Consider the following 12,005-nt stretch of genomic DNA (forward strand, 5'->3'; position numbering starts at 1 on the left):
TGTAACATGTGAGGTCACAAGTAGTGCAGGCCAGAGCCTGCACGCAAATTTCCGCAAGTGACCAATCACTACCACTAATGGCCTTCAGCCATGTGTAGCGTGGGGTTGGGTTGGGTGCAGGGCATGGCGTGTGGTGAGACCATACGCACAACCCTCCACAGACTGCCAACCACCCCATTGCTGGTCAAAGCTGTACAGTCATGCACACCAAAGAACACCCAACCAGCTTTATTAGTCTTTTTTTTTTTTGGTCCCATGGTAAACTTGGGGTAATCTTGCAGTTAATTCACAGTACTCCAGCAAATGTTTCACAGGGGCCACGTTGAGTAGTGCGAGACCACTGCGAGTCTGCAGCGATTTCTTATTTGTTTTGTAAAGAAGACAGTGGGGTCACTTTAGGATCTCACACCACAAGGGCCAGGGGATTAGGGCACCCTTACCCTGCCCACTTATATGTTGTTCTACTGTTAATTTCAGGACATGGGGCCCGACTCCTAAAACGACAGCACAGAATTTCTCTTCATGTAGTGGCCAGCCAATCACAGTGCTCGGTCTCACTGGACTGGCCATAGCTCCCCTGGGCCAGCCAATCAGAATGCTTTGTTTGTAGCCTTTCCACTCGGTACTCCCTCTGCCATAACACGTCACTAGACATTTTAAAGCTTAATTTCTCTCAATCTGCTGAACAGGTTTTTCACCAAATCACAAAAACCACACTTTCTGAGTAAATAGCTAGCTTCCTGCCAAATTTGGCATAATTTTATTGTTTTAGCTGTAATGTTGTCTAAAGTTCAAATGGGTAATTGCAGTAGGAAAACACATTTTGAGACCCAACTATTTTGTCAGCCCCCACTCGATATTCACCCCAAACCTTTCCATGACGGAGCTGGCGTGGATGAACATTTTTTATAAAGTTTTGCATGAAGATTCATCAAACAGTGCCAAAGTTATTACCAAAACCAAAAAATCAGTTGCCTATGGAAATTTAATCTGGTTCAGATTTTACACAGAAAACCATAGAAATTCAGTAGTTATAGTTATAGTTATCCCAAGTAACTATAACTGGTCCTCAAGGTAGCTATAACTCATGCCCTTGTATTGCACAGTTTTCTCATCAATAGGTTTACAACAAGTAGTGCAATGAAATTATCAAGGATGTCTTAGAAGATGTCATGAGTAATGTCATTTAGTGGGTAATTAGCAGTGCATGGTGAGGGCCTGAGTTATAGTTACCTCTTAGGGACCGAGTTATAGTTATTGAGATAATTCTAGCTATAACTGCTGAATTTCCATGGTTTTGTATGTGTAAAATCTGAACGCTGTAACAATTTGTTTTTTAGAGGATTTCTAATATTTTTTTGATCTAAAGAAATATTTAATTACCATACATTAATCCAACTGCAGCCACACACAGCCTTCAGCCAACCCCCCTTATGCAGCCAGCTGCGCTGGCCCTTCCCAAGAATTTTGCATTCCCAATTTTCTTGCAAAGACATCTATAACTGCAGGCAGGGAAACAGATCTGAAGTCCACTCCCAGCTGGCAGGGGCATTTTTAATACTCCTACCAGCTGGGAGCGGACTTCATGTTTGCGGTGGGAGCTTTGAATTTGCACCCACCAAGCAAACACAGGTATCGCAGAGCATGCTTGTGCAGGCAGGGAAAACACTATTTCTTGGGGTGGATCGCCTAGCGAAAGCAAGCACAGGTTTTAAGTAGCTTGCTAGTGTGTGCAGGGAAATCACTATGTCCCAGGGTGGACACCCCAGGACATAGCAGGAGCTGGCTCCGGGAGATGGGGTCACCGGAGCAAGGCTCCGGGAGGGTGCCGCCTGACTTCCACCCTTTTCAAATTGTGACTGGGCCCCAGGGGGTGTGTTTTCCTGGTCCAAAATTGGCCTGGAGAGTGGGGTTGCGAGGCCCCGTAACCATTACTAATCTGGCCGGCCCCGAGATGGGGTCTCCATGGGCCAAAATCGACCTGGGGGGGCTGCTTGCCCACTCCCCATTTTCTAACTTTGGCATGGGATGGGGTCTCTTGGGCCAAAATCAAACTGATAGGGGGGCTGATTGCCCCTTCCCAATTTCTATTAAGGCCAGGTCCCAGGGCATGGGGTGTCACATGGCCAAAACAGGCTCATGGAGGGGACATATCATTATAGGCCAGGTTCCAGGGATTGGGGTCCCTGGGACAAAATCTTACTGAGGAGGGGTGCCATGGGCATAAAGAAAACAAGCACAGCTTTTTGCCATGGATCATCTGTGAATTCACAGCAAAAGTTAAAAACAATATTTTTGGTCCCTGTCATGGTCCCTGTGGGACACGGCCACAAGGCCTAGGGGACATGGTATTCCTACCGTTCCCCCTTGTGTTTTTGTTTCTTGGGGCTCAGACCAAGTCTGAGTCCCAAGATGGCTGCCACCACTTCCTGCTTGAAGTGGTGGCAGTCAATCGCAGCATTGCTGGTGGCACGTGGATTTGCGGATCCACTACGGTGGAGTCTCTGTGAATCCATGTCTCTAAATCTCCTTCTTTAATCACTCCAAAACTACTGAACAGATTTACACTAAATTAGAAAAAGCACTTTGTCTGGGCCAAGATCTAGCTGTCTGCCAAATGTGGTGTGATTCCGTTCAGTGGTTACAGCTATAGTCGTGTCTAAAACCTCTTTGAGAATTTGCATGGGGAAAACGTTTTTTGGGACACCCTTTTTCTCATCCGTCACTTGACGAATCACTCAAAAAAATTCCAGACAGCAGCTGAAGTGAATGGCAAAATGGAAGCTAGGCTAGTGAACATAGAGAAATCGACAGTGCAGCTAGCCGACAATTTCAAAGTACATAGCGTAGCAGATATCAAGGGTGGTAGAGGGGGGCAGAAACAAAGAACAAGAGGGGGATCCCAGTTATCACTAAGGCAGGCAATAGTGCAGTACCCCTAGCCCAACTGGCCGAATCAACTCCCTCCTATAGTACGATCACGCAGTTAAAAATTAACGCTCCTATCTCCAACCAGCCGATAGTTCAACTGGAGCAAACATCCCCTTCCCAAACCACGTCCAAGCACTCTACGAATAACACTCCCGTTCTTAGCCAACCTCACAAAGCAGCAGCACCAACTGATGAGGTAGCAGGCAATGCTAACAAGGCAAGAGTAGTGAACTTGCCGCCGGAGGCGACTCCGTATACAGTAATCTTAGCGGGGGTACCCGAGTTAATAACCCCTTCTAAAGAATCAACCGCCTCTTTAAAGAACAAGGTGATAAGTTGGCTATCAATGTTTAGACCCCTCCGGCAAGGTATAACGTGCAAGGTGCTCATTGTAAGAAGGGTCCCATGGGTGGGTAGTACAAGAAAATCTATCAAAGGAGACTGCGTCCTGATTAGTTTCAGAGATCCCATGATCGTCTCCCACATTTGTGAATGGTGCCCCGACTATAAGGGGAGCAACATCCAGTCTCTACCCCTCTCTTTCTTTTACCCACGGTTGACATATACATGTGAGGAGGAGGGATGGGGTAGATCCTCGGAGAGGGTGGGAGGGTGGTTCACCAGAGGGAAAGGAGATTTTCATGCTCCAAGAACTCTACAACAAGCGTACTCTACACCATATACGGAGGAGGAGGGTTGAGAAGTGAGTTACAGGAGGGGAGGCCTCTGGAGGAACAGAGAGAGAGGAACTTATTGCCATCCTCGAGCCTACCACCCTACATATCTTCCCACATTCAATAGGTATAGTCATTTAGACATGGTAGATTGACAGTTTATGTGTAAGCCTAGTGAGCATTACTGCTATCCTGGGGAAGGTGTGGAGGCAGATATCATATCCCCCAGATCCACTACGGATCCAACGCTAGAGACTGGGCACCCCGATGCTCCATTATACAGCAAGGAGGACAATCGAACTACTGTTCGAACTACTGTTGATCCCCCCTCACAATCAGGGAATTAGGGGAAACATCTGGGGGTACGACCCTAAAAATTAGGACCCTGGGCACTACTATTGATAACATCCCCTCCTCATCCCCAGCTTCGCACTCAAGGCCACCATCGCTGAGGATGGTATCATGGAATGTGGCTGGCCTGGGTAACAAGCTCGACCAACAGGAATGGACTGCTTTTATTGACTCCAAAGATATATGCCTGTTCCAAGAATCCTGGGCGAGGGAAGAGCACTCTCGCCAAGGCTTTGTGGCATTCTCCATTCCTGCGAAATGGGGGGGCAGAGGCCGTCCTTCTGGAGGCCTTTCAACCTGGGTAGCTACCCACCTGGGCTGTCAGGCCATACGTCTCCCCGTGGCCTCAGAGGATATACTAGTAGTGTTGTTGGAATGGACAAACTCCCGTAGACTTGCCGTGATAAATGTATACTCGAGGCCGGTAAACATATCTCGGGAATCATCCACCATAGAGGAATTGTCAGCTTTCCTTGGTGAAATTCCTGAGGGGACTCCATTTGTGGTGGGTGGGGACTTGAACTCACACTTTGAGCCCCTTGCAGGCCTCCTGGATGGGTCCTTCCTGCAAGAGGACCCAAGGTGGTCAGTTCCCGCCACGGTGGCTCCCCCCCACAGAGCCTGGACCCCTCTTGTTTACAGATTACTGCTCTGACCCTCAAATATGGGGTCAGAACTTGCAATGGGCGTACTAAATCTGATATTCCGAGCAAATGCACCTTTAACAGAGTAGGCAGAGAGTCACGTCTGGACTATGTCCTAGTGCAATTGTCCATGTGGTTGCATATCATAGACTTCAGGGTGATAGAAAGATCTGACAGCGACCACAACGCCCTAGAACTAGACTATGCTCTCCCTGGCCAGGAGGGCAGGGGCTATGTCACGGCGGTGTCAAATACAGGGCTTCTCCTGGAGAATAACAGAAGGAGAATAAGGTGGGAAAAATTAGTTACTAGTAGAGAGAACCTTCCTAGACTCTATGCCAGACTCATTCCAATACTGGAAAAAGTGGGCAACCTAAGCGAGAAATCCAGCAGCCAGGAAACCCACAATTTACTGTTTCTGGCACATGAAGAGCTTATCAGCATCTTGGCGTCAGACCTCTTTTCTGAGGGACAAAGTAGAGGTGGCGGGAAACACCGCATTACATGGTATAATGCCACATGCCGCAAGGCGAAGGGAGATCTCCTGTCTTGTATTAAGGAGGGATAAAGCAGACTGGAGATACAGGCTAGAAGAAGGGTCTACAAGAAACCCATCACCCAGGCCAAGATTGAGTGGGACCAGGCTAAATGGGAGGAACTCTCTAGTTCGCTAGCTACCAGAGACTATCGTAAGTTCTGGCAAATTGTTAACATGGGTTCCGAGCATTTAGCATCTGCTATAGAACCGAACATCGCGCCAAGGGTATGGCAAGAGCACTTCCAGTCCCTCTATACAGTGGAAGCTGCGGCTTTACGCCACCCATCCCCAACCATATCTAGCCACCCCAAGGGGGACCCCTTCAGTGATAAAGAGGTGCGAGCTGCTTTTGCGGGACTGTCATCGGGCAAGGCTCCTGGGTTGAATGGCCTCCCCGGTGACCTGTACAAACAAGAGCCCGATGTATGGGTCCCCTACCTATTGACAATATTTAATGCTGTCTTGATTGGCATGGAGGTCCCTAGCACTTGGCTGGGCGCAGAGGTTGTTCCCATATTCAAAAAGGGTTCGCCTCTGCTCCCAGCCAACTACAGGCCCATCAGCCTAATAGACGTGTCCCAGAAGCTTTTTGGTAGGCTTATACTAGATCGTCTCCAGAATTGGCTTGAGGAAACCGCCACTCTGAGCCCATATCAGGCGGGATTCAGGAGGGGGGTGTCCACAACTGATCAGATATTCCGCCTAAACCTTATTTATTGGAGGACTGCACTAATCGAGGGGGGCAGCTTGTACACGGTATTCGTGGACTTGTGAGCCGCCTTCGATTTGGTGCCAAGATCCAAACTATGGAGCGTGCTCGAGGACTTAGGTGTTCCGGTAGACATTCTTGCCATCCTAATGAGCTTACACCAGAATAATTTTGCACGTGTCAGGTGTGGCAGAAATGGTAATCTAACTGAAAGATTCCCCGTTGATAGAGGGGTAAGACAGGGCTGTGTGCTCGCACCGACCCTGTTCTGCCTCTTTGTGAACGGGGTTATTGCCCACCTGACCAGGATTGGTGACATTGATGCTCCCAAACTGAATGGCAGCAGGGTGCCCGCTATCATGTTTGCGGACGACACCCTGCTGCTATCAAAATCCCCCATGGGAATACAACGGGTACTCGATGGGTTTCTGGTATTTTGCACGGAAGGGGCCTTGAGATCAACGCTTCTAAAACAAAATATATGAACCTAAACCCCACCCCTTCAACACGCCCTAATCCATTGCTTGGTTTGGTGCGATTGGAGCGGGTCTCCACATTTGAGTACCTAGGAGTAACCGTAAATGAGAATTTGACATGGGGGACACACCAGACTAAGGCAAACATGAAACTGGTGCAGTTAGTGGGTGGCATCACTAGGATGGCGAATAAATCAACATACCGTCCACTTGGCCCTGTTATTCAAATTTACAAGTCGCAAGCACGGGGGGCAGTCACATATGGGGCTGAATTGTGGGGACACGCCTCTGCCCAAAACCTAATGATCACAGAAAACAAATTCATCAGGCAGCTGGTAGCTCTTCCACCAAGCACACCGTTACTTCCTTTGAGATTAGATCTGGGACTCAGACCAATTGCAGAAGAACTTGGACACAAACCATTAACTTTCTGGCGAAGATTATGGAGTAGCCAAGAACTCATCAACTATCGGTCCGAGCTTCAGGAGTTTTTAACTCTATCAAATGCAACCCATATCCCATGGCTAAGCTATATAAAAAGGTCATGCGAGAGTCTGGGCCTTAAAGAACTTTGGACTGATCCAGCAAACTCAAGCACTAGGATCCCACGCAAAGTACTGTCAAAAGCTTATTACAACTTAAAGCTTACCATCGCTTTGGATAGCACGCGCGAGGGATCCCTGACGAATCTATTTGTTCAAAGCAAAGACTCCTACTCTCTGGAATGTGTTTTGGATGACATGACCCCTGTCCTAACCAGGAAGTTATTTCTCCAGGTACATTACCCCTGAGGTCATTCAATAGTTCTTGGTCTTTGCCACCGACCACAGATCCTTGCCCGGCATGTGGGCACATCCAAGAAAATGACTTACATGTGGTCTTCTTTTGTAAAGCGTACCTAAGAATCAGGAAATATTGGCTCATCCCCCTCCTAAAAAATTTGGGCTTTAGACAGTTCCTTCCGGCGTACAGAATCTTAAAGACTGATGTGTCTCCCCCAACTGTGTTTGCAGTGGCCAAGTTTTTAACAGCAATGTGGTTTATTCGCACCCGCCTATTGAAGGCGGAAGTGGACTTTTAATATTTCTTGTCAATTAATGATCGCAAGCTTTCTTGAGGACAAATTGACCCATATGCTGTAGTCCAACTTTTACCAAATGTTTTACCAACTTGTACAAATTACAATTAATTTTATTGTTGTATATCTTTTATGATCTAATTGATCGAAATAAAGATTGAAATTGAATGGCAAACTAGTTTTGAAAATGTCATGAAGATTCATCAAATGGCGCTAAAGTTATTAATTGAAAACTAGTAGATCCAAACTATAACTACCTACTGGGGGTTAAAGTATCATTATAGTTAGGTGAAATGTTCAGTATCAACATAATGTTTTAAACTGCAAATGGTGCAGTGATATTATCAAATATGTAACAGAAGATGTCATGAATGATGTAATAGGTGGGGTACATTTCAGTGCATTATGAGGGTGTGAGTGATAGTTAACTTACGGTACGGGCTATAGTTCCTTGAGATAATAATAAATATGACTGGTAAATTTCAGTGTTTTTTATAATTTAATATGTTAGGTTGTTACTGAACATTTCATTTAACTATAATGTTACTTTAACCTTTTTTATTTCAGTGAATTTGTAGGTGTTTACATTTAAAGTAATATTTAATTGCCGTACATAAATCACATGTAGCCAACCTCACGCTGTGCAGTGCCTTCAGCCTTGCGCAGGGGAAGTTGATCACAACCCCTAGCTTGTTGCCACGTCCTGTGGCCAATCCTCCTAAAGAAAACCAACCCTACACTGTGCAGGGCCTTCGGTTATACGTGGCAGGGGTTTGGCCACAGGATCAGGCCTGTGTCCAACCCCCCAAAAGCAGCCAACCGCACACTGCCCATGGGTTTCAGCCATGAACAGTAGATGGTTAGCCTCAGGCCCTGGACCTGAGGACCCCTTCCCCCAGGGTCTTATTTTATTATGGGGGATGCCTGACCCTCCTCCTCAAGCCTGGTTAGTCCCTGGTGACCCCATTACCCAGCGCAGCTTTTTAAAATTAGAGTGGAGTGTGACACGTGGCCCCCCTCCTCAAGCCTTATCAGGCCCTGATGAACCTATCCCCAAGGGCCCTGTTTTAATTAAAGGAGAGGAGGGCTCTTGGTCCCTCATGCCAAGCCTTGTTAGGCCCTGGGGACCCCATCCTCTAGTTAATATAAAGGGGCGGGAGGTTGCGCAGCCCTCCTCCCCCCGCTTGCATTCACCCCGGGAACCCCATCCCCAGGACCGGCTTTACATAAAGCCCTAAGGCCCCCAAGGCCCAAACCAGTAACTCGCATGTAGCAGGAGCTAGCAATGCTCCCGCCTGGCTGGGGCTCCTCCCTCTGAAGAGAGCAATATTTTGATCGGTTTCCTTGCCTGCATCAGTGCAGTCTTGAAAGCAAATCAAAAGTTTGCTACCAGCCAGCAGGAGCATTTTAAAAGCTCCGGTCAGCCAGGAGGACTTTGTGTTTGCTTCCGTGGGAGATTAAGAACAGGTTACACCATTCAGGAAAAAAGACAGGTTTCCATGCCCATGCAAGTGCTAGTACATAATTCAAGTCCACATTGAACATTATAATAGGCCTGGCAAGGGTTCTCAGAGTTTTCCAGTACAAATTTCACAGGAGTACAGTTAGTCATTTTAACACAAGTATTTGAGATCTGCACCACTTTTGTGTGCCTAAAACTTAAGTGGAGTGAAGATTTGAAATGCAATGCTGTTATCTATTGTTTAATAATGTTTTAAATACTCCTTATTGATATTTCAGACTTCTTTTCCTGTTTTCTTTAAGTATGTGCTTGTCCTCATTTGACATTTGCGAAGCAATTGCTTTCTCAATCAGTTTTCAATCTCCATGTCAGCTTCCTATCTAAACTATCTTAAGTACTGAATCATTTAGCAGTCACCACATTACTCTCTCCCATTGCATTTTGTATCTTGCATTATAGTACTCCTAACCTCTATTTAAAAATATTACCGAAGAGAACATCTCTATACTTTCTTCTACAACTGAATAATCACAGGTTATTGATGAGCAATTTGAAATTAAATATCAGGAATTTTACTTGGTACATTTTTAGTAATTAGGATATAATCAAATCTCTAGTGAATACAGATGGTGGGATTAACAGTAAAGACTATTCCTTTTTTCTAATGGAAAGAATTATGTTTGGTCTTCCAGTTACATTTTGAAAAATTATATTTTTAATCAACATCCTATTATTGTGGCTATGGTTCATGTTTCATCCTGGTACATTTCAATAGCCCATGAGGTAATGTGGGAAGTTACATTATGTGCCCAATTTCTACAATTGATCCTTTCCAGAGATAAGGATTGCATAATTTAACGAAAACAGACAGAAAGTTATGGGTGTAAAATTCCCACCCTATTTCAAGAAATCATGAATGCCGCAGTTTTGCATTCATATGTGAACTCTCAAAAGTGGCAATTACACCAGCATTGTAGAACTGTAGCATTCACAACGTGTGCTTGCTGGCAAGGGTGGATGTTGAAACAGTTGTAGACTCCCACAAATGTTCAAATTTTTGGATATTAAGAATTATTTTGCATTTATTTATATATTTAGTCGAGAGGAGTTGGCCTATTGGCTAGGGCGGTCGACCTCGAATCTGGGGTACTGGTCTCAAGTCTCGGCAACAACGATGAATGTCCTGTGATTCTGGGAAAATCACTTAGGGCCATATGTATCAAGGCCAAATGGGTTTGCAAACGCCGAAATTCGCAGAATTTCGGCGTTTGCAAACCCATTTTCGCAAAATGATATGTATCAAACAATTTGGGTGCAAAATAAGGAATCGCAAAATTTGCCATTCGTTATTTTGCGATTGCATCTAAGGAATTGCAAATTTTACGATTCCTTAAATGCAATGTATCAATGAAAAAAGACATTCCAAAATGCCCTTAAGGAATCGCAAATTACCACCAACTTCTAGTTGGTGGTAAGTTACAAATTCTTTTAAAAAAAATTTGGGGGAAAAACCATTGGTGCCATGTGACGCTCATACACGCCCTTAGGGCATGTATGTGCGCCATATGCGAACACATGTCATTTTCAGGGGTGCAGCAGGGTGTTCTTGAGACACCCCTGCACCCTTGAAATTATTCTCAATTTGCGATTAGCAAATTGCGAATCGCAAATTGAGAATAATTTCCCATTCATTCCTATGGGCCTCCTGGCCATAGAAATGAATGGGAAATCATTCCTTAATTGCGATTAGCAATTTGCTAATCGCAATTAAGGAATTTTAAACCTCCGTAAAACAAAATAAAAAAAATAACACTTTCACAGGAAGAGCTGTTATATTTAACTTCTACAGAAAACCAAAGAAGCAATATTGGCGAAAGAATCAGTAAACACCAACACCATTGTCAATCCCTCCACTATTACGCTTTCTGAGGCGGAAAAACAGCTTTTAAGTTTTGGCTTGTCTTTTTGCCCCATCAGTGATTTTGACTACACACGGACTTGAGTAGACGTTTTTTGTTATATTCATAAAATGAAATTGCGGAAATTATTTAGTATCAAAGAGGGGCTCAAAGAATTTGATTCCAACAGAGTAACGCAGTCAGACATCGAACCAAGAGCAGCAGATGCTAGAACTTTTCTGATATTACATCAATTGGGTCAAGGCAATGATACTTCTGAAAATGACATATTAACCCACCAAGAACTAGTTGAGACAGCCATCCCTCAAACAGGAGCCAATATAAGTCCATTTAAGCCTAAATCCAATTTCGTGCCGAACATCTTCCATGATGTAATAGTGGAAGATCTAAAAACATTGCACTACCAAATCAAACATTGGACAAGGTACAAAAGTGAACAGGAGAAAAATTATGCAGGGTTGATTGAGTGTTTGAGCAACGACCATCAAATTATTGTCACCACAGCAGACAAGAGAGGCAATATAGTTATTTGGCCGCAAAAAGATAATATCGCAGAGGCGCGGAAACAGCTTGGCGATCCTCTGTGTTGTGAAAAACCTACCTTTAAACAATACAATGCTGCTTGAGAACAACTCAAGAAAATACTTCTCAAATGGAAAAGAGAAGGGGATGATTTCCATGCAAGAATTTCAGTTCCTTCATGTGGAGAATCCTGTTCTACCAAGGTTATATCTGATACCTAAAGTGCACAAAAAGACAACACTGGTCCCTGGGCGGCCCATTATATCGGCCATACAGAGTGTTGCTGAGCATAATATTCAGTACGTTGACTATTTTTTACAGGATCTAGAAACGAGTTTGCCAACTTTCATTAAAGACACCAGGGATTTCCTAAAAAAGATTCTGAATATCCCCTCGACTGACGATTTGATATTCATTACGCTGGATATCGAATCTCTTTACACCAGCATTGAACATCATACCGGCCTAAAAGCTTTAGACCATTTTTTGGGCACAAGACCGCTACAATGTTACAGCCACAACAAAATGATTATGGAACTGGTGTCCGGGTGTCTTAATAACAACTATTTTTTATTTGGCAATGAATTACATTTACAGAAAAGGGTTTGGCGATGGGGACCTGCTTCTCGCCCAGGTATGCATGCTTGCACATTGGTTGGTGGGAGGAGCAGGTCCTCAGACGGGAGCACAAGTCTGTTTTT

The sequence above is a fragment of the Lissotriton helveticus genome, chromosome 11, assembly GCF_964261635.1.
Source record: "Lissotriton helveticus chromosome 11, aLisHel1.1, whole genome shotgun sequence".
Taxonomy (NCBI): domain Eukaryota; kingdom Metazoa; phylum Chordata; class Amphibia; order Caudata; family Salamandridae; genus Lissotriton; species Lissotriton helveticus.